Source organism: Chrysemys picta, chromosome 1, assembly GCF_011386835.1.
Source record: "Chrysemys picta bellii isolate R12L10 chromosome 1, ASM1138683v2, whole genome shotgun sequence".
NCBI classification, from domain to species: domain Eukaryota; kingdom Metazoa; phylum Chordata; order Testudines; family Emydidae; genus Chrysemys; species Chrysemys picta.
In genome coordinates this window covers 101,717,939-101,744,636 of record NC_088791.1, presented here as the reverse complement: position 1 = coordinate 101,744,636, position 26,698 = coordinate 101,717,939, and the positions used below count along the sequence as shown (strand labels likewise).

At 40.9% G+C, this 26,698-nt stretch overlaps 1 long non-coding RNA gene across 1 annotated transcript in view; it reads left to right on the top strand.

Moving 5' to 3' along the window:
- The first annotated feature begins 1,755 nt into the window (after window positions 1-1,755).
- The window catches only part of LOC135975174 (uncharacterized), a 65,159-nt gene continuing 40,216 nt past the window's right edge, over window positions 1,756-26,698 (top strand). Inside the window, exon 1 of the long non-coding RNA XR_010592137.1 lies at window positions 1,756-1,835. This is a non-coding gene — a long non-coding RNA (uncharacterized LOC135975174). The remainder of the gene's footprint in view (window positions 1,836-26,698) is intronic.

Sequence of the window (26,698 nt, the reverse complement as noted above, 5' to 3'; positions counted from 1 at the left end):
GAGGATGGATCAGTTGGATGGAGCCAGGCAAAAAGTAGGTTGGTTTCATTTGCCTTGCTTTGTTTTGCATTTAAATTTGAGTTCTGGATTTGAAATAAAAGGCATGCAATGCCAACACTCTTTTCCTCCTCCCTCCACCCCGATTAATACAATTAAAAACACAGTTCTGCTTCAATCCTCCCTTCACATAATGGAAGGGCTATTGTTGTTCTTTCTCTGTTTTTCCCTGAGCAAGATAAGGGCAAATCTGTTTGCTCCTTCTTCCTAATTTTGGGAGCTGCTTTACCATTGACCTAGTCTGCATAATCTATTTGTTCTAGCTATTTCTACCATATTCATCACCCATGCTTTCTGGGTGCCAATAAAATTACAATAAGCAACCATCAGTCATAACTACTGTACTCTTAACACATACATAGCCTCCTCCCCCTGTAATAAGTGATTAGGCTGTATAAGGAAGTTTCTGCTGAAGGGCTTTAATGTTGGGGTTATTTCTTATCATGAGGGAAATGTTTTCCTGGGCAATTTTGTGGGTTATTGTAAGAAGGCTACATCAAAAGCTTTGTTTTCTCTTTTATTCTGAAGGTGGTAAGATCCATTGTTAACCTGCTTTCTGGAAGACAGGTGTTCCCCAGCTTTTGTGTCTGCTTCTGGGATTTCCCAGCTCCCGGCCTATGGAAGCTTCTCCCTGGGTACAATCACCTTCATAGCCCTGGATGAAGACAAGAGTCTTGGAGGATTGTTGGAGAGAGGCAGACTTGGAGAATGCCAGTGTCCAAGCCACTGACAGCTTTGAAGCTTAAGACCAGAATCTTGACTAGGATCTTGTATTGGCAGGGAACAAGTGCAGTGAATGAATCCTCAGAGTCATATGCTCCTATCAACCTGAGTTGTTTGGTATTGTGAATGCATGGGTATGAGTTGCGTGTGCAGGCTCTCATCCTGCCTTCCGTGCTTCAAGGACTTCCAGTTGTATGATGAGGCCACATTCTGCGAAGAGACTGTTGCGTCCATTGCCTTGTATGAAGTCTTATTTTCTTAGGATCTGGAAAACTCCCCTTGGATCTGGTCAGTCTTTTCTGCAAAGTATATTGAGAACTCCTTGCATCAGTTGGTGCTTGCATCTGAGAATGAGTGAAGGCAGACGGTTCACTATCACAAAGAGTTCCTTGAGGGAAAATTGTGCATCTGCTACTGTGAAAGAGGAGGTTCTTTGCCGATTCTTTCATGCCCGTGGCACAGGATGCAAGTGTACCTTGAGCTATAGTTTGTTAGGTAGCCTTTAGGAGTCAATGTGTCAATTTGTTGACCTTCTGTATTCCCCGTCTATTTGAGTGGGCATTGGTGGGGGGTGGAGGGAATTGAAGGGAATTTGTCGGCAGGTGGTTTTAAGCTGTGTTGGTCACATGACTGATAATAAAGGTCCCAATTCAGCAAAGCACATAAGTGTGTCCTTAAAGTTAAATATTTATGTAAGCCCTTTGCTGAATTGGGCTCCAACTTATGTCTGGTAGGGTGTGAAGAAGTAATACTTCTGCTATGTTGTTGTATGTTAATGGTACCTAGAGCTTTGTGTGGTCACCTTTTTGTATGTATGAAAATCGTTTAAGACCAAAATCTAAATATATATATTTTAGCAGACAATAACTGATTATTTTGTTCTACTAGTTCTTTGGAAACTTGATCCTGTGATTGGGTAGCATTCTTCCATAAGGTCTTCTGGAAGTTTATTGGACTCATGAGTTTTGGTGGGTAATTATTTTCTTTTTCTGACAGGAGTGATGGAAAGCATATTGAAGAGGCTGATGGACTGACTGTCTCCTGTGTCTACATAAGTAAGTCTAATCTGTCTGTCTGTTTCTCTGTCCTTCCTGCTATGTGACTGGGTACTACAGTCCTTTGTGAGGCAAAAGTCTTATTGAAGTCAAATGGAATTTTGCCTGAGTAATGATTCCAGGATTGGCTCCATGAAGATAAGCACAAGTAAGTATAGACTGGAGGAACTAGAGTATTCCATTTGTGGATCATTAGTCCCCTCTGTACGAGCCTTGAATGTAAAATTGCAGCTTATTTTATATTGAATTTCAGAAGGCTTCACTTAAAAGTAAGTCAACATTAATTAAAAGCTGAATATTTATATCTACCTGGTGCATAGATTACTTGGTTTGATGCATTCTTTTCTGGCAGAGAAGGAGCATCAGAATAATTTGTGTTAGTGCTATTTTTCCTGTCTCTTTGGTCACTTGGGTCCTATTTTGGTGGTACATTCCAAATAAAAATAAGTTATCATCTGCCGGTTTTGAAGGCACTGGCTTCCATTGCAGGCATTCTGGCATTCACTGTGAAAAAGAAACTGAATGGATTCTGATTTGTTTTCCTTTGTGAATGAATATTCAAATAAGTTGTGCTGTCAAGACATGAAGAATCTCCATGTGATGTTCACTGTAGAGGTTAACCCAGTCTCAAAAAGACCAAAGTTAAATGATTGAATGGACATTACTTACAGCAGTACCACTGAAATAAATTGGGGAAAATACTTCATCACATGAAAAACAAATAAAAGTGTCTCATAAAAGGGTGTCCCAAACCCAAATGAAACAAGCATATGATTGAGTCCAGTGAAAAATTGAGGAAAAAAATTGAAAAAACTTTCAGGGAACGGTGCCATTTTGTTTTACAGAAAATGAATGGAGAAGATCCCATTTCTGTGGAAAACTGTAGAGGTCCCTCACATAATTTATAATTGATTTTCCACTAAACTGTTGAAAAAGCTTTTTGCTTCTCCTGTTAAAGTGCAACACCAGCAAAAATCTGCAGAACATCTTGGCAAATTCTGCAGAATTTAACTCTGAAGCTTTAAAGCCTAGTCTTTCCCCCCCTCATATTTGCAAATGAGAATAAAGTGAATGTGTGGAATACATTAGTTTCATGGATCAGTAAAATATGCCACAGTATTGTAGTAGCTCTTCCTAAACAACAGTAAATTTTAGCAAACGATTACAAATGATGCTGTCAGGTGAATTTTACATTAAAGATCAGTTCACATATTTTAGATATTAAATGTTTTTTATAATTAGAGTACCCTGGGCTATTCTGTGGCTCAGTTGCCATATGGCAAAGCAGAATACAGACCCAAGCTTCAAAGCTGGATTTAGTTTTTCACTCCTTAGAGATGTAAAAACCTGGGTATGACAGCTTCTTAGAGTCAGGTCAGAGGTTTTCTTATTGGATACTTTCAGCTCTAAGTTATCAGTTCAACACCAGCCTACTGCAGTAGCAACCAAAAGGCATTGCTAACTGGAGGTGTTTAATGCTCTATGTGAAAAGAACTGGTGGTCTCATTCCAATTTCTGGTGAACTTGCATCCTTAAAATAAAAAGTTCTACTACAATTAGCACTGATTAGCAATTACAGCAGATAGGTCAAGGTCATGGAAACTGAATGACCTTCTCTTCCCTAAAATAGTCCCTTCTGTGCAGCGCTGAGGCACCTTAATGGGGGATAGTGCACTGAAGCATGTATTTCCATTGCTCACATTGTATCTGTTCTGTGGAGGCAGAACTCTGAGGCTGAAATCCTGGCCCTATTAAAGTCAATGTGAATTTTGCCACAAACTTCAGTTGGGCCAGGATTTCACCTTTGGTTTCCAGGCTGTCAAACTGACACCTTTCACAAAGCACTGACTTGACTTAAAAATGATCTCCAAAGATCCTTTCCTTAGCGCTTCATGGAGCAGCTTGTTGAAACAATTAAAGGAGAGTCTCTGCATATCACTCTGCGACATTGTCTGCAGCTTTGCTCTCATCCCATTTATCAGCATAACCTGTACAATAAGCTGTACTTCTGCCTTCAGTGTATCAAGTTGGTCCTGCTGGAGGTCTGAACAATCTCTTGAAGCAGGCCAGTAATAGATTCTTTTCATTACTTATATTCTTGGATTTGTATGTTTCATTTGATACTGATGAGTCTTTTAGGTACTTTGTTAAAGCAGATTTCCACCAGCTCTGCTTGTCAATATAGATCTGTTTGGCCAGACTGGGATCCACTATTGAGTTCTTTATGGGTATGATTTATACAATACCCATGTTTATAATGTGTTGGCAGCACAGGACGGATTTCTTCTGTTATGCTGTTGTTATGCATTTGCAACAGTGTGTCCTGTCTGATAGAAATCCAGAGCTGGATAGCTCTATATTTTCGGAAACAAAATGCTTCAGAAAGATATTGTAATATTAACCGGAGATAGAGATTTGTAATTATTATTAGTTATTTCCTACCCATGTGACGTCCAAACCAGTACTGACAACATTACCTTTGCAAATATTGTTTAAAATGTGTTACAGCCAACTCTGCCCTTCAAACAACATATAAAGTCTGTAGTTTTGGCATCCATGAAATATTTGCACTCTTTCCTGTCTCAATCATCTAATATTAAAGTGGGGATTTCTCCCCTTGATACTTGATGTTTCCAAAATAGGGCATTGCAATCATCTAATCAGATCATTGCACACACAACTCAGGTAGGATTTTTACTGCTATCAGAGGTCTGTTTCTTATACCTGGTCTTTCAATCAAATCTCATATTCATATCTTCAGTCAGGCCCCAATCCCACAAAGCACATCATTTCATTGGAACTATTCATATGCTTAACTTTAAGCATGTGCTGAAGTGCTAAATTGGGACCTCGGTGTGCTGGAGGCTAATTAGAACCTGCATTGTATTCAAGATAATGCATAACAATAGAGCACCGGGGGGGGGGGGGATTTGATCCAGTTTGTATTAGTGATCTGCTCTTGCCCTTTGATCTCGGTTGCACCCAGAGTCCCAGAGAAGCAGCCGTATGATAGATGCCCATTTAATGGTGTAAGGCTTCCAGCCCCAGAGCTTGCTGCTGCTGGGTACTTTTGGCTATGGCACTCTTGGCAGTAGTGATTTATGACTATGATGTGGTTTCATGTTGTAAAACGACACTAAAGACTCATTTATTTCACATGACTTATTCATAATTACTGAGGCTGCTAATGTGATTCCTTTGTAAAATTCTCTGGGATGTGTGTCATGATGGGCACTATAAAAGAGGTCTTTCGGTGTATTAATTGATTATTTCGGTAATACTCTGAGGCTGCACTGGAATTAAAGTATTCATACACCAGGAAGAAATGTTTTTGGGAAAATGTTTAGAATAAAATACATTGAATCCATAAATTTTAAAAATAACATTACATAACTGTTCAAAGAACCATATGCCTGGCTCTTTAGTTGTGCAACTTCTACTAACCGTAAAACCCAATGCAATAACTTGCAAATTTATGGCTGAGTGAATTGCCAGAGCTCACAAAATGGTAAGCTACCCTATCATATAGTGGAATAAAAGGGTAGAGCAGCACTAGTAAAGCATAGAATGCTAGCCTTAATTTCATATTATTTATGTTTTGTTACATTTAGTCTGACATGATTTAAATGTGGTGGTTTGTAAGTAATTTCCCCTATCTGTTTATATATATATTTTAAAAGAATGAATCTTTTATAAAATATAATACATTTGTTATTTGCCCAGGGAAATCCTTTAATTCATATAAATACAAAAGGTGGGAGTGTGAGATAGTGGTTAGATGTGGGATTTCTGGGTCCTGGATCCATTTCCCACCCTGACTAGCTAATGGCCTGAACCACTGAAGTCAACAGGAGGTTCGGCATGAACTCTGAAGCTCCCTTTGTTTTAACAACATTGAATACAGATTTTCCCCCCCAATACAAATAGGCATGATAGTCACATCCTGTTAAGTATGTTGCAGAAGTCAAGTGTAAGTGCATCACAAATTGCACACACAGGTGTGAAATAACACTTGTCAGTTGTGCTGGTAATGGTGCCTATTTCAATCCATATGTTATCTATGTGTTCCATTTTTGGAAGGTAGTGTACAGCAAGGGCCAAAACATATGTATCAGGTGACCTAATTACTATGGATTCTTTGACACCAAGAGACCCATATGTGCCTACATATTGACACATATAGTATGCAGAAGCATATAAGTCTTGGGCTTCTTCAACACTTCTGCTGGTGATGGACTTTGTTACTTCACCACTGGAAAAGCCTCTAGCAAGGAGTGTTTGTGCTGGGTGTGCTCCTACATTCTCAAGTGCATTTTGAACCATGTTTTCACAGAGGAATTTTATGAGTGACTGCTTGTTGGATGCCATGTTTAGAAACTTTTTCCATGGAGGCACAGGGCGGCACCAATCACCTGGTATTTCCTGCATCCCACCTTAGATCCTGTCTGGTGCTATCTTTCTGCAGTTTTCACAGAGTTATTGTTGCCACATCTGTCAAAGACTTTGCTTACAGAATTAGCTTTGTCAGATCCTTTTAGGAACCACCTCAAGGACTCTGCAGCCAGTTCATTGTGTGTGTGGAATTTGTCTCCAGCCATTGTGTGTATCACAGTAATGGCATCTCTGATGTACACTGTGATTGCTTTGTTGCATGCTCTTAGCTCATAGATGCCTTTAGCTTGAGCTTCCAGCTGATGCCCTAATTCATCTTTGCCTGTTCTTCTCATTATTCCATTGGCATGGAAGAGGGGCATAGACACAGGTTCTATTGGGTGACTAAGAACAGTTGCCATTGAAACATCATCTCTGCATCTTGCTAAGAACAGGGCTCTGTGGAAAATAATTTATGGACTTATAGCTGCTGTGATTGCCCCTCTTTGCCAGATTTAAATTTGGTCTTTGAGGCCATGTTAGCAAATGTTTTTATGCCAGATATCTTGACTGGGCTGATGAAGCTACGTGCGCCATCAGAATCAAGTGCACCTCTCCCAAATCTCTCCATCTGTTATTCTGCTGTTTTCAGTAGAGACTCTTGTATATCTGATTTACATGCAGTCTAGTACTAATGTTGATAAGCACCTCTGGATGTGATCCAGGATCAAATGAGTTTGTCAAATTGTTGATGACATGGTTGGTAAAAGCTGTAAACGTAATCTTCATCCCTCTTCAGTGCCGTGGCAAGGAGTTGTTTGTGACTTTGTCTTCACTCCTTCTTATTAGGCCACTTCTTTCTCTCATAGCTTTTGCATATTCACTCAGGACATGTCTTGTGAAGGTCCATCTCACCAAGAGCAGCCTTTTCCCTTGTCAATCCTACAACCCCACTACTGCCCTTTAAGTCTCTAACAGTTTTCTCTCTTCCCTATGTCACTCCAAATTCCACCAGGAGTCTGGCACACAGCAAAATCCTCAGATTCAAAGGCATGGTGTACTTCTTTAGGGAGAATTACTGTAACAAGAATGTAGATTGGTATCTCCCTGGCATAACTAGGCCTGTGGCAGCAAAGTATGGAAGCATGGCACATTGTATGCATAGGTGAAGTTTCCAGCAGGGGTGCTGGAACAATTTATATAGTGGGGATGCTGAGAGTCATTGAACCAAACTGTAAACCCTTATATGATGGAAACCACTTCAAGCCAGGGGGTGTGGCGGCCCCCCAAGCCCGCCTAGTTCTAGTACCCATGGTTTCCAATCATTCTCTCACTTTGCATGGACATTTAGAAGTAGTATCTGCATAACTTGGAGAAAATGATCCCAGAGCTTGAATGTAGGCACTAGGGTACCATCCCCATGTCTGAAATTCCTCCAGTAGTGGTAGCATATGTTGAGTTATAGCATCATCAAGCTCTTTAATGACATGTTGTAAGGACTTGGTGTCTTCAGACTCAGACACCTCAGACCTAAGTTATACCTTCTGAGTGTCAGCCAACATTTACCAGACAGATGCTGGAACTATATGAGTACCTCTTCCCTGCTTGCCCTATTTAACAAATGAATAAAGTTTTAGAACATTCAGGGCCTCAAATGCTAGTCAAGCTATATAGAGCATGGTTGAATTGCATACCAGCAAGCATTTGTTCTGCAGCACAAACTGCATACACATTGGAATCAATGAGAAGGCCTAGGAATCCTTCATCGCCACAAAATTTCCCAGTACATGCAATAAAACAGCACAGGGTGTGAAAACCACCCAGGCAAATGACTGGTATCAAGCTCATTTGGGAGAATCCATTTCATTTGCCCAGCATGCAGCTGCTGATCCATTGTCTGAATGGCATGCTGCTGCCCTAGAGCTTCTGACATTTCCGTACATTTTAGCACCTTAGTATAGACGGGGACCACGTCTGCTGGTTTGGCATCCACAATACATGCATATGTAACTGCTGTGCAGGGGCTCTTTGTTGCATGCTTGTGCTTGAAACCAGTTCAAAATGGAATTGCCTGCATGTAAACAATATCAGCATCATTTGGTATTTGTAGGACATCCAGAGGTAGCAGTCTTAAGACACCAGGAGAGATCTGTTCAATACTGTGCACTCCATAATTGAGAGGCACCTTCTTTGAATGTCTTCTGAAGGATGATACTCATTGTTGGCTGCATTATATGCCTCTCTATCAACCAAAAGACAAACTATTTCACCAATTGGAGAAGAAAAATAGCTGACCTCTGTAAACTACAATCACCTGGCTTTGGTTAATATTGAGACACATTCATTGTGGCTATTTCAGACTGAAGGTTTGAAGTGACATTATACAAAATCACTTCTTCCTTTGAAAGCTGTTCATCGGGCTCACTTGCCAGAAGAGCATCCACAAAACATTTGGATGACTTAAGTTCCTGCTAACCAAGCTGCAAGTAATGTTGTTGTGCTGCATAGAACAATCACAGAGTTGCCTTGTCCATGTTTTTCGTGGAATAAAATTAGAAAAATACTATGGTTCTGCAATCTTGCCTGTAATTTGCTCCTGCTTGCAGTTACTACATCTGAGGGATGTGCCGCTTTATATCTTTGTAGTTGCTTGGACAGGAGAAGAGCTTTCTTGTCCATAAGCATTGCTATGTATTGTTGCAGTGTCACTAGATCGTTTTGCTTTGAGATTAGTTTTGCTCAAGTAGACAGAAAGGAATGTTGAATGATAAACTTCATTCTTAGCAATCAAGTCTTCCACAGATATTCTGTGCAACATGTTGTCATCGCCTCTTTGAAGTGCTGCCTCCCTTAGATTAGTTGAGCGCTCAGATGTTTGTATTTTATTAAGTTTCTTGTCTTTCTGGTGTGCGTATGGGTGTTTTTTAATCAAGCAAACAATGGAACAGGACCGATCATTGGAGGACTTGCTTGCTCTGGTGGCTATACAAGAGGTGAACACGAGCCCTCTGATCAGATTCAGAGTCTGTTTTCTTTCCTGGGTTTAATACAACTCTGACATGTGCCAAATATGACTTGCTTGTGTGAAAGCAACCCCTGTGATAGTGTTGGTGGCACATCATCTAATCTGGAAAACTCATCCAGTAGCCATCAATACAATTTCTCGCTCATGACTTCTGCTGTCAGCATCACAAAATTCTGTCCAGCGCTGGTGGCTTTTGACAGTTTTTTCATTCTTTTCATTTTTCTTGACAACACATTTTTTTCAAAGTTTGAAGAGTCTTTCCTCTTTGATGTAAGTTTTAAGGGGCTTGTATCCTCCAAGACATGGAGGATACAAGCCCCTTAAAACTTCCCTGTAGAGGTAACTTCCCTGTAGAGGTAAAATTCTCAGAGTATATTGTGAGCATTCCCAGCACCACTATCACCATTTTTATTTTATATAAGTATACAGACTTGTGCTAAATTAGATCTATATGTTAGTATCAAAATTCCCATTTTAGTTTAGTAAACACTTTGATTGAAGCCCCGTATGAAGCTGTGGGTTGACATCTAACACTAATAATGACCTGTGCATAAATGTCACTGAATTAAAAGGTAGTTTCAGAATATTTCAAAGGCTTATACTGCATGCGTATGCAGTTACAAATTAAAAATTGTAAAAAAAAAAAGCTTACAAATGGAGAAGAATTACATTAGGAATTCATGTACATAAGAACATAAGAATGGCCATACTGGGTCAGACCAAAAGTCCATTCAGCCCAGTATCCTGTCTACTGACAGTGGCCAATGCCAGGTGTTCCAGAGGGAGTGAACCTAACAGGTACTGATCAATTGATCTCTCTCCTGCCATCCAGCACCACCCTCTGACAAACAGAGGCTAGGGACACCATTCCTTACCCATCCTGGCTAATAGCCATTAATGGACTTAACCTCCATGAAATTATCCAGTTCTCTTTTAAACCCTGTTATAGTCCTAGCCTTCACAACCTCCTCAGGCAAGGAGTTCCACAAGTTGATTGTGTGCTATGTGAAGAATTTACATTTATATGAATGTACATTTATATCTACCCAACATGTTGTGCAAAATATGGGCACACAATCTGCTGCTACTGGTTCAGAGCCTGCAATGTGAGACTGATTTGGTCAGCAAATTTCAACTGAAAATATTGAAAACTATTGTAATCACTTATGAAATACTTTGATATTTAAGAATATGCAATGTGAAAACATTCCATGTTAATTATATTGCAAAGCGTTGATATTCACCATGGTAAACAGCTTCTTCACTTCTGAAAAAAATTACTTACCCATGCAAACCAATAAAAACCTTTTAATTCAGTGTAATTTGGTAACTTTGACCAATAAACACCACATTAAGCTGTTGAAATGAACTTAAACAATAAAAAACTGTTGTCATAGTCATGTTGCAGTATTTCTGGAACAGTGCAAAAATGACACTCTCGTTTTGGGTACCATTGATTCACCTCACCTACAGGATTACTGCACCACTTGACAGCCGCACATCATACCTCACCTAAACATACACAAAATAAGCTTTCAAATGATCTATGACATGGGTATGTGTAGGGTGGGTACATTAAATACAACCCTTTTTGGAGAATTGCCGCACACCTGTGTCCCTCATAAGTTAATTGCCCTCTCCATCCCACAATTACACCCAAGGTATTAGAGGGAGGGTGATAAGGCCCTGGTATTGCAAAGGTTTACATATGGGAGTAACTTTACACATGTGCATACTCCCATTGTTGAGCAGGAACTTCTTACTTGTGTCTTAGACAGCACCAAGGAAATTGTTGGCACTTAAATTATAGTAACTTGCTACAGAAATTCAAAGTTTTAGTACAGCTATTATAAGGCCCTACTTGCAATGCCTATAATACGCAGCAGTGCTGCCGATAGTTAAGGATAGTTATTATAAAGACCCTCTTTTTAGTTGCTTGTGACTTTGCTAAACTTTTCCCATATCAGGTGTTTGCTTCAAGCTGAGTGGTGTGTTGTTCTTGTGGTATTTTTTGTGAAATGTTCAGCTAAAGTGGTTTAGCTGTTTCTCAGAATGAAGTTAGGGAAAAATATATTGTGTTGCTCTGCAAAAAAAAAATCTTACATTTGTTTCATTGAGAAGCTCTAGCGCTTCCATTTTTTGGAGCAGGGACTTGAAATTTGGCAGGGCAATTACCCTCATGTCAAGGATGTGTTTCTTACTGTCCCCATGAAAATTCATCCAAATGTAGTCAGTTATGAGCCTCTGAGTCTCACTTCGCACATGGTCAGTAGAGATTTGTTAGTTTGTCAGCTAAACTCTCTGTGGAATTCTCCCTAAGCACTGGGCATGCTGTGTCCCCTGCCAGCTCCTATGAGCCGACTAGAGGATGCTCTGGCCCCGGACTGCAGCTGCTCAGCAGGCTTTTCCCCTGCAAATGGTGCTAGCTGTTGGGGGCACTGAGCTCCAGAACTCAAAGCAGAGACTCTCTCTCCACTGCTGACTCCAATCCAGAGGGGTGAGGAATGGGGGTGGAGGGAGGAAGAAATACAGGGAGGGCGGGCGGACAGAGGCATGAATTCAGGGGCTGGGGGAGATAAAAGTCTGAGAGGAGGGGGAGTTGGGGATAGGGAGTGGAGATGTGAGGAGGAGCAGAAAATGGAGTGGGATTCTGGAGGAACAAGGAGGAAGAAGTCAGGGGCAGGAGGAGGATGGGAGGGCAGGAAAGGGGGATGATAAGTGTGAGAGGGTCAGGAGCGAGACAGGGTGTAAGGATCCAGAGGACTAGAATCTGGGTCTGCAGGGCTCCAGATCACCAGTGCTTCTACACTGCCACCTGGCATTATAAACCCTTGGAAACTAAGCTCCACAGTGACATCCATGGAAGACCCAATTGGAAGCATCCCCCCATGACCTCCGATTGGTCAAGGCATGCGATTTAAGCATAGAGGTAACTAGCTGTGCAATTTGGCAGTACCTGGCCTGGTGCTACAACAGACCCTGTTCTTGTTCCCTGCTTTGGACCCTGGCTCTGTACTTTGGCTCTGACCCTTGGCTTGTCTTCTGATCTTTGACTGTAGTTATGGTCTCTGACTAGACTCCAGATTCCCGACTCTGGCTGTGACCTACAGCTTGACTCCTAGTTTCTGGCTCTGACCCTGGCTTGATGCCTGATTCCTGTTCCAACCACCTTACTCCTGCTCTGGCCAGTAGGACTGACTCCTATTTCTACCCAGTAGGCCAGATCACCCACGTCCCGGTTGTAACATGGTGGGTGGGGAGGGTGAGAAGGAGCTGGGGAATAGCAGTAGAAGGGGACAGGGCAAGAGCTGAAGGGAAGAAGAAGGGAATAGGGAGAGAGGCTGGAGGTACAGGGGAAGTAGTGTCTGTAACCACTAGTACACAGACCCAATACAGAACCTGTAATTGAACCCCTTATTCCTGAGTCTCTACATTCCTTTGCACTGAATAAATTCTGTGAAACCCACTTGAATCTCCATCTATGGGTAGGTCCACATAGGTGATAAAAGCCTTCAACTATACTGCGGATCTAAAAATCCTAGGCCATGCTGGGATCAGTATGGTTCCTCAGGATGAATGTTTTCTTTTTTCAAGTTTTAAGTTATTACAAAACTTAAGAAATTACATAAAAAAACAAACTACGTTAAAAGAAGATTAAGGTTAAAAAGTCAAGCACTCCTAAGTAATGAAATACCAGAATTAAGATTGCTTGTGCAACTTTCATTCAGCTTCCTTGTGTGTATTCATTATGATAGTCTTCAATTACATTTCAATATACTGAAACTGGTTTGTTTTTTTGTTTTTTATTGATGATGCAAAGGTATTAATAAATTGTTGTGCAGAAGCTGGACATTCTGACTGCTGAAAGGAGTGGGTTAGATTATTTGGTGCTTTTGGTATCCATGAAAGTAGGGGAGGCAGTTTAGAATTTTCAGGTGAGTACATTAGCTTGACATTTCAGCTAAAATGATCAACAGAGACTAGTTCGTTATGTTGGCATTTAAATGATCATCGTTAAGTTTCAGTGTTAGTTACTTGAGATGAATTGTACAGTTCAGACCTTTCAAAGACACTGTTTCAGAATCTCTGCAGGTTCAAGAAGAGAACAATACTAGTTTACATTTGGTTCACGTGTTTAATATTTTGCTAACTCTAAGACCTAGAAGGAAGCTGAAATTCTGGAGGACAATTCTGCAGCAAAGGCTGGGTTCTGTAACAAATTCTGAATCTGAAGGACTGCAGAATATCTGGCATCCTGACTACAGGACAGTGGTGTAAAGTCCGCTATAGTTTAAAGGAAGAACAAGAAAACAAAGGCAAATGAGGCAGACTGGGAATGTGGAGCGTTATATTATTTACAAAAAATGGCCATTGCATTAACTACAATCCTTCTCTGCTCCTTGAAATATGATGTTCTAAACTGACCTGAGTATGATAATTTTGGTGAGGTACAGTGTGCCTCCCCCAAACCAGTACTGTTTTTTTTCCCACTCAGTAATTTTCAGTTCACCATCTTAATGGGTTAAGTTATTATTATTTTTATTTTTCTAAGTACATGGTTTTTATGCCTTGATTTTTGACGGAGTCCAAAGGTTGTTATTTTAATCTTTAATGTATGAGCCTGATTCACACAGTACTCCAGCTTTACCTCAGTGTGACTCCGTTGAAATTGATGGAGGTACGCTGGGATAAAGGTGAAGTAACAAAATGGTGACCAGGCCCTGAAGATAACATTTTGAAAAGTGACCAGTGGTTAGTTTTTGAGCACATAATTTAAGAGCTCTTCAAGGATTTTTGGACGGCAGGTGCTCAACCTATTATGGCAACGGGGCCCCTTTAAAATATCTCATGCTGAGCATCCAAACACGGAGGCCTATATATTTTGTACAGTTTGACTGTTACTTTTCAGTAAAGTATTCCCAAGTATAAATAAAAATGAAACAGCATACAGTTAACTTGGAAAGTTGTCTAATGGCCAGCATTTTCTGGAGGGAAGTTAGGTTCTTAAAACTATGATGTCATCTGTGAGTCTGAATGTTCATTAAAGATCTCTTTGTAGTGTGCACAGGTTATGTATACAAAAGGCACCTGCATGCGTCGGGTGAAGGCTACAATGACTCTTGAGTTTCAATATCTGGCTTAATTAGTTTTGGCTTCTGCACAGTGTTTGTGTGCACTGTATAGTAGCCAAAGCAAGGAGAAGAATTTTAGCAGCTGAAGCTGTTTTGACACCTTCCAAATGACTACTCAAGGGAACTTTCGATGATGGATGTTGTTGGAATTTTTGAAACTTACTTTTTCATGTTTGAACAGGCAGATGATCCTGGAAAAGAGGGGTTTCTTAGCTTCATTTCTGGAAAGTCTCTGTGATTGTCAGTTAATTGTGTTATCTGTTCTCTCTAAATTCAAGTGAATTGTGGCTGCATTATACACTTGAGCGGTGGTTTTCAGATTCTTGCTTTAATGTGTCTGATTCCATCATCATCTGCATCTTTGGATCACTCTCTCAATGAGATTCTTGTTGGGTTGCTTTGGTTTTGTTTTGGTTTTTATGTGTGCAAGGTCCAGATTTTTCATGTCACTTGTGTTACTTCAGCAGGTGGTGCTCACATTTTTCAGATCAGATGGAGTTTTAACTGGTCAGTATTTTGGATTAGTAAATGTCCTTTTTCTGGGGAGATGTGTACCTGTGTAAGTCCTCATGAAGTATTATGAAGATTTTGTGTCAGATGCTGATTTCAGAGACATTAGTATAAATCTGGAGTAATTCCCTTGATATCATCTCTATTACCAGTTGAGATCAGAATTTGCCATTAGTTCACTTTTTACTACAGTTTTGCAAAATGTTCACAACAAGCTGAAAAACAATTTGCAACTTTACCTATGCTGGGTTTTGTTATTCTCAGGAATCTCAGCCCAGGCTTTTGAAAGATTCGTGAACCTGTGCTGATTTATGGTTCTTCAGCCACACCCAGCAATATTTGCAGCTTTGCTTGTCTCCATTTGAAAGCGGAAAATAATCGTTGGTGATTTTGATTGTTTTGTTTTGTGATTTTAATTGTAATGCGAACTTAATCTGAAACTCAAGTAGTGTGAATCCAATCAGAAAAAAAGAAATGAAAGTGTTTTAAAAGGACCATGTGAAAGAAGTATTGCTAAGCTGTGATTGCTTCAGACAATTGTAAAACGAGGACACTTTTAAGTGAGGACTCATCTTCTCTAGAACATCAACTCAGACGCTCATAAGTCACAGGTAGAAAAAGACCTCTTAGGTCCTCTCCCTCCCAGTATGATACTGCATCGTAGTATGCTTGGCATCTACAGTGTTTTGTCCAGTCTACTTTTAAAAGTGTCTCAAGTGCTGGAAGATTATGCCACAGCCAAATACCATCTGTCAAGAGAATTTTCCTGATATTTCCCTTTCTTAATTTCATTCCATTACTCCAAGTTACATTCCCATGTATCATCCTAAATAAATTTCTCACCCATTGCTATTTACCGCATTCAAATATTTGTGGACAGTTGTTGTTTCCCCCCATCCTCTTTGTCAACATTTAGCCAAGCTATGCTTCCTTAGCTCTTTTTTAACCTTTCCTTACAAAGCAATTCCTTCAACCCACTAATCATTTGCAGTGCCTTTAGTGTCATGCCTTTTGTTGCTCAGAAGAGCCTGAATCCTGCAAAGACTCATGATTTGTACATAGTCCCATTGACTTAAATGGGACTGCTCATGGTGCACAGTCAAGCACGTAAATCTTTGCAGGATTGGGACCTTAGTGTCAACACTTTCTAATGGCAGAGCCATATTTTGTGAGTGGCCAGTTAAGAGGACAATATAGTTCTAAAAGAGAGTCCCCTACATAGGCCAGATCCTAAACTACCTCGCTTTTTTACAGTCATATTTACTCATTTTTTCAAATCAGAGATGTACAGACAATGCCATTCCTATACTTCAAGGCACCTCAATTAAAGGAAACTTCAAGAAAGTAGCAAGCTGAGAGATTCATCCTGTGAATCAGGCTGTGGCAGGTGAACATTGTCAACAGTGGAATAGCCTATGGATGTTTGAGTTTTAAGGAGAATTATAAATCTTCCATTCCAAATTTAGCTTTTTCAGACTGGCCTGTACCTCTGGCAATCTCCGTGTTTCCTCTCTGAAACAGACCAATTGCTCATCTTATTTGGCATTCTCTGTCAGATAGTAACTAATGCAGCCTGTTTCATAGAAAGGTGCAAAAACACCATGATGTACCTGGACAAATGTTCAATTCTGTACCATAGGGAACATTTAAAATAAGCTCTGGACAGTCACAACCGTCCATCTCAGGTGGCAGGTTACGCATGAAGACGCCTTTATGTGGTTCTCTTCATTTTGGTTTTGACCCTTGTAATGGAAGTAACTTGCAGTTGTTATGCCTTTGTTTTCTGCGTACTGTGCCTTCACATTTCTAAGAACTCTGTCTCTTGGCAGAGACAGCAGCCATTTTGTTCTCAGAGTTCCTGTATTCTGTTATAGCAAAGGCACATTTACTGTGTTCTGTCAGGGAGACTTTCTTTTTGTCATCTTGGTTTTTCCAAATCTAAAATAAGAATATTTTTAGACTAAAAAGTGTATGTTTTGGCTCTGATATATGGAAACATTAAACCTCCATTGATACTAGAAACTCTTTCATTAAAAATTGAACTGGTTGGACCAGCTCCCTTTTCTCATAAAGGAAATAAGGAAATCTGCATTATCTACTTCTTAATAAACAAGCAGACCCTGAGGTCAGTAAGAAGATACATATATAGTCTTTTTAAAATTACAGATAAAAATACCCCACCTTTTATTTACAAATCATTTCATCCTCTACTTCCCTGCCAATACTTGAAGAATCATTCAGTGATAAGTAACAACCTGTGTGTTGTGAACGTTTCCATTGCCTATTAGAACCCTACATCCCAGACCAGCGCAACTTCTCAGGTGTTTAGTAGAGTTCTAGCTGAGTTAAATTGTTGACAACATTACCTGTACATATCAGGCAAAGAGTTCTTACACACTTCTTGTAAATTTATCTTATCCTTTTCTCACCCTGTTTACCCTTTCTCCCTGTCCTGCCTGTGACCTCCTGCCAGACTTTCTTGAAAACTAGTATACTTTTTATTGGCAAGAGCAACAGTAGCAGGAGCAAAAGAGTGAAAGAGAATGCCACATGAGAATGAACAGCATGTAGAGTGTGAGAAGGAGCACCAGCGATAGTTGGGACTGCAGCAGCTGCATCAGCAGGCAGTCCCTGGAGCGGTAAGTGGGGATATACCCATTAGAACATCCCAAAATGAATTCTAAATTAATTTTCCAGTATTGGAGGAAGGTACATGGCTAAATTCTCTGCTGGTAAATGGGAACAGCTCCTTTGTCTTAAATCAAGTTTTTTGCCCATTTACAACAGCTAAGCATTTGGCCCACAAATTTCATTCCTTCCTTGTATCCAAACAAATGTGTATATGCTGCCATGTGGACAAATGGGGATGATCCTCTCAAACCCAGGTGCCTTTTGTCTGAGAAGACTTTGACGATGTATACCCACTTAAATGCAAATGACTATTCCAGTTGTGACTGGGTCAAAACAACCTTCCTGAAATATTTTTACCTGATACCGAATGCCTGCCAGCTGGTATGTTGCTGAATTATGCTACTTCTCTGTTAGATTTATACTCTACTGGGTACTTAATAGAATGGGATTTTTATAAATGGAAATAAGCAGTTAATGACACCACTTCTAAGATGTGGCCAAGGTACTGGAACAGGTGCAGCTTCACAAAAGAACCCCAGTACTTCAGCTGAAGTCTCTTAGGGTTTGTCCACATTACAATATCTGTAGCATGGTTCAAGGGCAAAACTAAAAGTCATGTTACATCTATTTTACAAGGTGGAGAGTAGTTTAATCAAGAGGGGTGACAAGAAACTTTGTTACCAGATCCCCAAATGTGTTTATTGTTGTAGTATAAACAAACCCTAAATTAGAACCAGGTGTCAGCACCAGAAAACAGAGGAGGGAGCTAGAAATTATGGCAGAGTGGCTGTGATGCCTTAGTTAAGAAGGTTGTAGTCTATTGTGCTCTTAGAGTGGGAGTTTATTTGCAGGGCTGGCTCCGGGGTTTTTGCCGCCCTAAGTGGCGGGGTAAAAAAAAAAAGCTGCGATCGCGATCGGCGGCAATACGGCGGTAGCTCCCCCGCACTGCTTTCTTCTTCCGCGGCAGGTGGCTCTTCGGGAGCAGGTCCTTCCTTCCGAGAGGGACTCGCCACCAAATTGCCACCGAAGAGCCTGACGTGCCGCCCCTTCCCCTTGGCCGCCACAAGCACCTGCTTGCTCAGCTGGTGCCTGGAGCCGGCCCTGCTTATTTGATACTAAAAGCATTGTGCATCTGTCCCAAATTTTCAGCACCCAAAACTGAGAACAGCCTGAATTTTCTGAGAAGTTTCACCTTCAGAGCTGGATGATTCTTCAGGCCCTTAAGGTTGTACATTACAAACTTTAGAAACGCAAACGTTTCTATTAGTGATTTCTACTGGGGCAACGTAATTTTTTCTCTTTTTTTGCTAATTAACAAAATACTAGTGTTCTTCATAAGTGAATTCTTCTACACCTCGGTTTGCCAATCAAAAAGACCTTCTGCTTCAGTGACTTCTACTCTCTGATGCAATGTGAACAGATTAGGAGAGAAATACAAAATTGCCTTTTGATACACCTCAGTACTGTTTCCTGAATAGAGGCATAGTGCATAGGGAATGGATTTTAATTTGATTTGCATTAGAGAAGAGTGGAACAATTTCACAGTGACCACAATCTGACAAAATAATTGCTGGTTCATCAAACACTAGGACCCTCATGAAACTGAAATCTAAGTGTGTGGAATTTTACAGAGCTGTGCAGAAGAGAGGATATAAGGGGGAAGGTGGGTGGGTGCATGCACGCTATCTGAGGAAGGCAGTGCTGGCATTCCTGCTTGGCCAGAATTAAGATTGTGGTATGTTCTGCGGTGTATGGTGGCAGGCATGTGTCTCTGGGTGAGGAGTATAGAATATATACCACTGGTAGCTTTAACTTTTCATTTCCTTCCGTTCTAATTTTGTGTTAGGTATATTATATCTAGAATAACTTTAACTTTCACACACTGCAGTGCTTTTGCATAGTACTATAAAAGGGGGTGGGGAACAGCTTCTACCTCCAAAGGGAAGCAGGCTGGTGCTGACACTACAGGGACACTATTTTCACCACTGTATTCCAGAGATGGATGATGAGAGGGACAAGTGCTATGGTTTCAGAAACTGAGGCTTCTCTCATATGACCACTACCCAGATAACACGCCAGGATCAGATACAGGGCTTGGAGGATTCCTGCTCTGAGTTCCAATTTTGTTAAGTGCTTTGAGCCTTAAAGCCGGGGTAGCAATGCATTTATTTCCTCCTGCAGTTAAGTATACTTAGCATACCAGAGTCTAACCTGCATTACAAACACTGTACCATGAACATGCCAGATGCTGATTTCATGGAGTATCTGCAGCCAGTGCAGATTAATGGAAGGATTATTCAGAGTTAGAGGGAAACAGGCATAACACTAATGCTAGTGAAACACATTGTGTGACTCACCCTGAGCAAATGCTTCTCAACCAATATGACTGGGATTAAAGAGCTGGGCATGGCCTGGATTTCTGGTACTCCTAGTAATCAAATGAGGGAGAGGGTATTCTGAATGTTAGTATTTTGGATGTTGTGCCAGTGAATACTATGCTGAGGAATGAGATTACGGATTTGGGGAGGTATTATGCTCGGGTCCGTGAAAGCTGATGGCAGAGGTACAATACGTTGAAGCACAAAATTGATCCTTGCAGCTATTGGGGTTTTTGAGCATGCAAACGCCTACCAGGTCACTTAAAAGTTGATTTGTCTGTAGAGAATGGGGAGAAGATGCCAGAAGAAAATCAGTGTCAAAGTGCCGGACGTCTCTTGCCTTGGTTATTGTAACCTATTCCTGTCTTGTCCCGCTGTTGCTGAGTTCTCCCCCTCATGTCTGTCCTTAATCTTTCAGCTAAAGCCATCTCACTCTCCTTCTACACCTCAACCCTCTGTTGGTTTCCTGACTCTTACCATGTCAAATTCAAGATGCTCATCCTCACCTACCAGGCCCTTATTGTGTGCCCCTGCCTGTATATCCAATTTCATTTCCTCCAACTCCCCCTCTCACATATTGACCTCCTTATCTGGCTGCAGTTTTCAGTGTTTGTAGCCCACAGAAGACAAGAGAGCAATGAAATGGCCTTTGAGCTAAGGACTGGTCTAAATACTAAGGTACATCAGTGGTGGAGCTAGGGGTAGGGGTTGTGTGACTGCCCCACTGGCAGCCTTTAGGTGTATTTATGGTCCCTTTCCAAACATGGCTGAGAGGAAGCGCACCGTGGCCCTGCCAGCTGGCACCCAGGTCCCACTGTTCATCATGCAGCGTGCCAGGTGTGTTCCCCTCTGCGTCTTGCCGTTAGCTGGGCCCTCATCTACTGGCTGCTGAACACTGTAGTGGCTCTTCTCAATGCTGGGGACTGGCTGGGTCTGGGAAGTAGGACAGATTCATCACCCAAGGGCCTTGGGCTCACCAGCAGGGAGGTTAAAGTATGGGGCAGCGCGGTACAGGAGAGGCAGGGACTCCAGGAGCATTGGGCTGGTATGTGTGGGCTCTGAGAGGGTCAGGTTGGTGGCATAGGGGAGGCAGGGGCTCTAGGAAGGTTGGGCTGATGGGGTGTGGGTGGGTCCATTGAGGGCTCTTTGAGGGTTAGGCTGGTACAACAGCCCTAAATGTGAGTGGCACCAACTAGGAAGAGGGGAGGAGCAAGGGCACAGGGAGATGCTCTGCTTTTTTGTTGCTATGGAGCCCTGACTAGACTCTAAATCTACCTTCCTAGAGAAGGACCCTGAAGTAGGGCATACCTACGGTTTGCAATCCCTGTACTGGTGGGGATGAAGTGAGCCCTATATCTGCCACTCTGCTTGCCTGATTTTCCAGGGAGTTCAGTTCTTTATAGAGTTATGGTTAGCTCAGGACTGAAGTGAAAGCTAGGAGCTTCAAACTACTTTTGCACTTCTTCTCTTTTTAGGCTGACCCACTCTAATTTAATCTCAGCTCTCTGTGGCCAAAGAAGGCCCTTCTGGCATCTGGGAATCTCTGGCATTTAAAGGCACACTGTCCATGTTCCCTTCATCCTGGCCACAGCACTGTGATGGTGACTGTGAAGAGAAGTTGCACAGAGTTGTTACTGTGGCTAGCCTGTGCCACCTGAGGATTCCCAGGCCAGATCCACTAAGTTTACGATCCCTATGTTGCCTGAGTGACATAAAGAGTGTTAGATACATCAGAGAATCAGGCATCTTGAGTATTATTTGAAGGCCCTTTACTAAAACACATCAATTACTGGTATTTTTTTAGTCCTCGGCCAGGACATGCAAGTGAATGTATTTTGCATACTAGCCCCAGAGCCACAAGGATCCCTTTGCTTCTTAGCAGTTTTGCAATGTTATCTTGATATCCACTGAAGATTGCATGCTGCAGCATTAGGGTGAGCACTAAACAGACATAGGGTTGAGGCATGAGAGAGAAGTCTATGATAATTTGATGTATATACACCAGTGGTTCTCAACCTATTTACCATTGTGGGCCACATATGCAGCTCTCTTTGTGTTATGTGGGCTGTAACCACGCAATATATATACTATCTGTATGGCCCCAAGGACGTCCCATGGGCTGCAGGTGCGTGCTAATTGGGCTGCAAGTAGCCCACAGGCCATAGGTTGAGAATCACTGATATATATCATCAAACATTTTTATCTCATATGTACTTTTATGTAGTTACCTAGATTGGTATTTGCTTGGGATCTCTAGGAATCTTGATGTTGGAAGGTTTCTTCTTTTCACCACTATGTGGCCCCTTAAACACTTCCCTCCTGGAGGAGATGATTTATAGGAAACTCTGAAAGGTGAAACTTTGGCACTTATTGCCTCCTTCTGCAGGTGTGTCTAACGGAGGGGGGATCTGGCCTGATGGTAAATGAACATGAAACTCTAGGTCTTTTAGATTTACTTATACTGTAAACCCTTTAGAGTAGGGACTGTCTTTTTGTTCTGTGTTTGTTCAGTGGCTAGCACATTGTGTCCTAGCTTTGTGACTAGGTTCTATCACAATACAAATAATAATCTTTGTATTTGTGGTTTTCCATAATATAACTAAATAAAATAATACTTTTTACAGGCTTGTTGGATTTCACTCATTTTGGAGGCAGATTCCCCTATTATGGATACATTTTAAGGCAGTTTTTGAAGTACGTCACTTATCTGATGAAGGATTTTGCAGCCTGGGTTTCTATGAACCACTGCCAATTTCCCTCTGCATATGGTGAAATCTTCCTCTTTCAAACTATCACAGTTTACAGTTTATCAGTCAAAGAAAATTTGTTCTGATGATGAAATGCTTGTAACTCAATAGCCTCCTTCAGAGTGTTGGTGGATGGAATTTCTCCAGAATTGGATTGAACTGGCTTTTTCCAGTTTGTAGAGAAGAATCTTTCTCCACTTACTTGTATGGTTTTAAATGAATAATAATAATAAAGAAAATACTTACTACATATATAGCTCTTCATCTATAGATGAAGAAGTGCCTGTTAAAGATTATGTATTCTCATAATTAAGCTAAATTGAATTAATCTTGTAATAAATTTGTGTGCTGTCACCATTCTAATTGACCTTTGCAATCTTACATACTCATTACTCCAATCTGAATAGAAATAAATTGATTTTGCTTCCTTTCAAGGGTTTAACTCTGTTATACCAATAATGGGACAGGTCCTCGGGTGTCATGTGGCCACTTTGCATCTTGCCACTAATGTAACTTGGCCATATCCTTAGTTTAATAAGCTCATGGAGAATCACCTCTGAGTGAGTGAGCCTGCAGTATCATACAGCTGACATATGGACTATAATTGAATGTTTGTATGTTGTTGTACAGTTTTAAAACTAGAGCTTTTTGTGAGTTTTTGAAGGCACATTTTTGTCAAAAAATACTGATTCATAGAATCTGACACTTTTTTCACAAGAAAGGGTCAGTTTCAACAAATTTTTCAACTGGCAAAAGAAGTTTCAAAACTGTCAAAATGCCCTGTTTGGGCATTTTTGGGGAAAAAAACATTTTTCAGTTTGAACTGAGTTTTTGTTTAAAAAATTAAGTTCAGCAGAGTTTTAAAAAAGGGTCAAATTCAATGAAATGTTTCAAAATTGTTGAAACAAAATGTTTTGCTTGTGAATCTTTTTTTTTTTTTTTTTTTTTTTTTAATTTTTGGTTCACAAGCATCTTTTCAGATTTCGTCTTTTTTGTCCCAATTTGGGATGAATTTCTTTTTTTATCTTGAAAATTTTCACAGGATGGAAAAAATGTTTCCTGCTCAGTTTTATTGATGACCTTCAGAATGTTGTCTTGATTCTTTTATTCTTCTCAACAAGTAAGTGCACAAGGTGGAGGCATTTTCTGTTTATGGAATCCAGGTTCAAGCCAAAGGCTGAATCCTGGTCAGATTTGCACACTTTTGCTTAGAAATCTATTATGAAGTGTTATCAAATGGGGCAAAGAAGGATCCTGTCTTGTTCACATAATCCTTTCTGTTGAAGCTGGTGTATGGGGCAAGATGCTGTTTTGCATATACAATTCTCCTTAAAACAAATGAAACCAGGTCCAACAAAAGCATGTTGTGTGTGCGTGTGTGTGTGTGTGTGTGTGCGCGCGTCTGAGAGAGAGATAGTTACAGTGTTTTCTGCACTACAGTGTTTGTATCGAGGTTGGAGATTAAAACAAATTGCCTATCCTTAATTGCACACAATATGACAAATTTATTGCTGGTGTAAATTGGGCTAACTGCCTTGACTTCAGTTGAGTTTTTGCTGCCTGTGCCAGCTATGGATTTGTTTCAGCATCTATTAGCAGTGAAAAGCAAAATGAAGAGGGAAGAGTGGGAGCTGTAGGGGGAGGGGAAGTCAGGGATCTTTTTATGCAGCTACTCAAACACATTGATTGTAGTTTGGGATTTTTCAAAGCTGCACATGTTGAGTAATATCTGCCAATAAACACAGCGCAGTGGGTGAGAATTCTGTCTGCCTCTTGCTGAGGACTAAAAGTAAAGAGACACCCAATGAGCAGTTCCTGCCCCTGTAGGTCATGCCCCTAACTGGGGTACTTGTCCCTGACTTAGTCCCATTCCAGTTTGACCCTCACTCTAGCCATCCCTATCCTCCTCCTCCTCCTCTGCTGCACTATTGGTGGTCTGTTGCATGCTGCACAGATGTTTTCCCCATGCTATTATAAGATTATTTTTCAAGTGGCTTCTTGGAACAGATGTTCCAGTGTGTGCACCCTTCTTCCCTTGGCTGAAAGTGCTCTGCACAGAGAGCAGATTGCATTGCTGCTCTCCTTTTGATCTAAGGAGGGGGAGAAAAAAATCTCACATAAATGATGCTGGTTTTTGTGTCAGGCTGCTTGGCAATGGTGCACCTGGGTGTGTGTCTTCTGCTTCCCTTCTCCCTCATTGCTAGTGCTGCCTGCAGATGTTTTTTTCTGGGCCTTTCTTCTTCAGCCCATTTTTTCCCCTCTGTGACCCATTCCCTTATTCCCACTGCTTTTCAAATTTTCTTTCATCTTACTCTCTGGCATCACCGCTTCCAAATGATTCTCTTGACCATTGCCAACACCTCTTCTTCATCTCCTTTCTCCTTTTGGCAACTACCACACTGTATGGATGGATTATTCTCACATGATTGGGTACAAGTCCTGTCCCCTTTTTGCCTCTTCATTTTGAGCATGTGGCTTAACTTTATTCTCTGTTCTTGCTACAGACGCTTGGTGTTTACAGTCCACCTTTAGCTCTGCTGTTTCTACTCTTTGACTCTGTTCCTCAGTTTGAGTTGGTGATACTGGTAAAATTCAGGGTTTACCATCTTAGGCTATGTCTACACTACAGAGCCTATTCTAACATAGCTATGTCAGCATAGCCCTCTAGTGTAGACACAGTATACACTGACACAAGGTGGAGTTCTGCCGGTATAGGAACACCACCACCCTGAACAATGTTAGCTATGCTGATAGCAGCCCTCTTCTGTTGCCAAAGCTGCATCTACACTGGGAGCCTATTCTAACATAGCTATGTCACTAGGGAGTGTGATTTTTCCACAGCCCTGACTGACATAGCAATGCTGGTATACAATAACCGTCATCCAGGCCTCCTGAGGATGTAAAGCCTGCCATCACCCCGCCCCCATTTTGTCCACCAAACCAATGTAATTGGATGTATGTATGCAGTGCTTAATTTGTAATGAAAGAGGTGTTGGGGCTGAAGCAATTTTTTTACATTCATAACTGATGCAGCAAGCCCAGAGGTGCTGGGGCTATGAACTGCACAAGCCTAGAGGTGGCAAGCCTCTGCCCTGAAACAAATTAAGCACTGTATGTATGTAACCAATTAACAGACATCTCTAATGCCCAGACATGAAGTGTCTACTATCCTCTGCATTCCCATAGCTGAGGCTTAATCAACCTGGCCTCAGCCTCGAGAGTTAAAAACCACTGCATTTATTTGACTTAATCCAGCCTTTTAAGGAGACACAAATCTCATCCTTGAACTGAATGTAGCCTTCATTAAGGAGAATTTCCTGCATTCCGCTGACCTGAATCCAGCCTTTATCGAGAAAAATAAATATTTCAAATATTTGTCCTGACAACCCATTAATATAGAATATGAGGGCCAGATCCTCAGCTGGTGTAAATCAGCATGCACCATTGGAGTCAAACTGATTTGCGCCAGCTGAAAATTTGGCACTAAACATGCTTTTAGTAAAACTGGCCATTATTGTTCTTATTTTGAAGTGGCCAGTATTCTCTGTAGCCATATCTTGTCTTTAAAGTATCCCTTACAGAAAAATCCTACAGCATTTAATTCTATAGAATTGTCATATCAGATTTATAAAACTCCGTAGCAGGATTATAATTCTCTATTTAATTGGATAGTATGTCTTAAAAATTCTCTAGAGGGAATATAATTCTCTATTATAGTATAGGTTTTTATAGTAATTTCTTTAGAATTCTGCTGGTTTACCCTCTATTAGATTATAGAACTTTTCCATAAAAGATTTAAAGCACAGTTATAAGCCCCCTTTTTTTGGCTTGCCCTGTGCGACTATTATACTCTACTGTTGTACTACAGAGCATGTCAGAAAAAAATTGTACACTTCCTAAGTTGAATTTACCATGATTTTGGTGGTATTTCCCATATTAATTATCTAGGGAATACCTAAGATATTGCTGCAAATAGAAAGGGACAGGGCCCAGATCCTCAAAGGTATTTAGGTAGCTAACTCCCATAGAAATCAATGACAATTAGGCACCTAAATAACTTAGAGGAGCT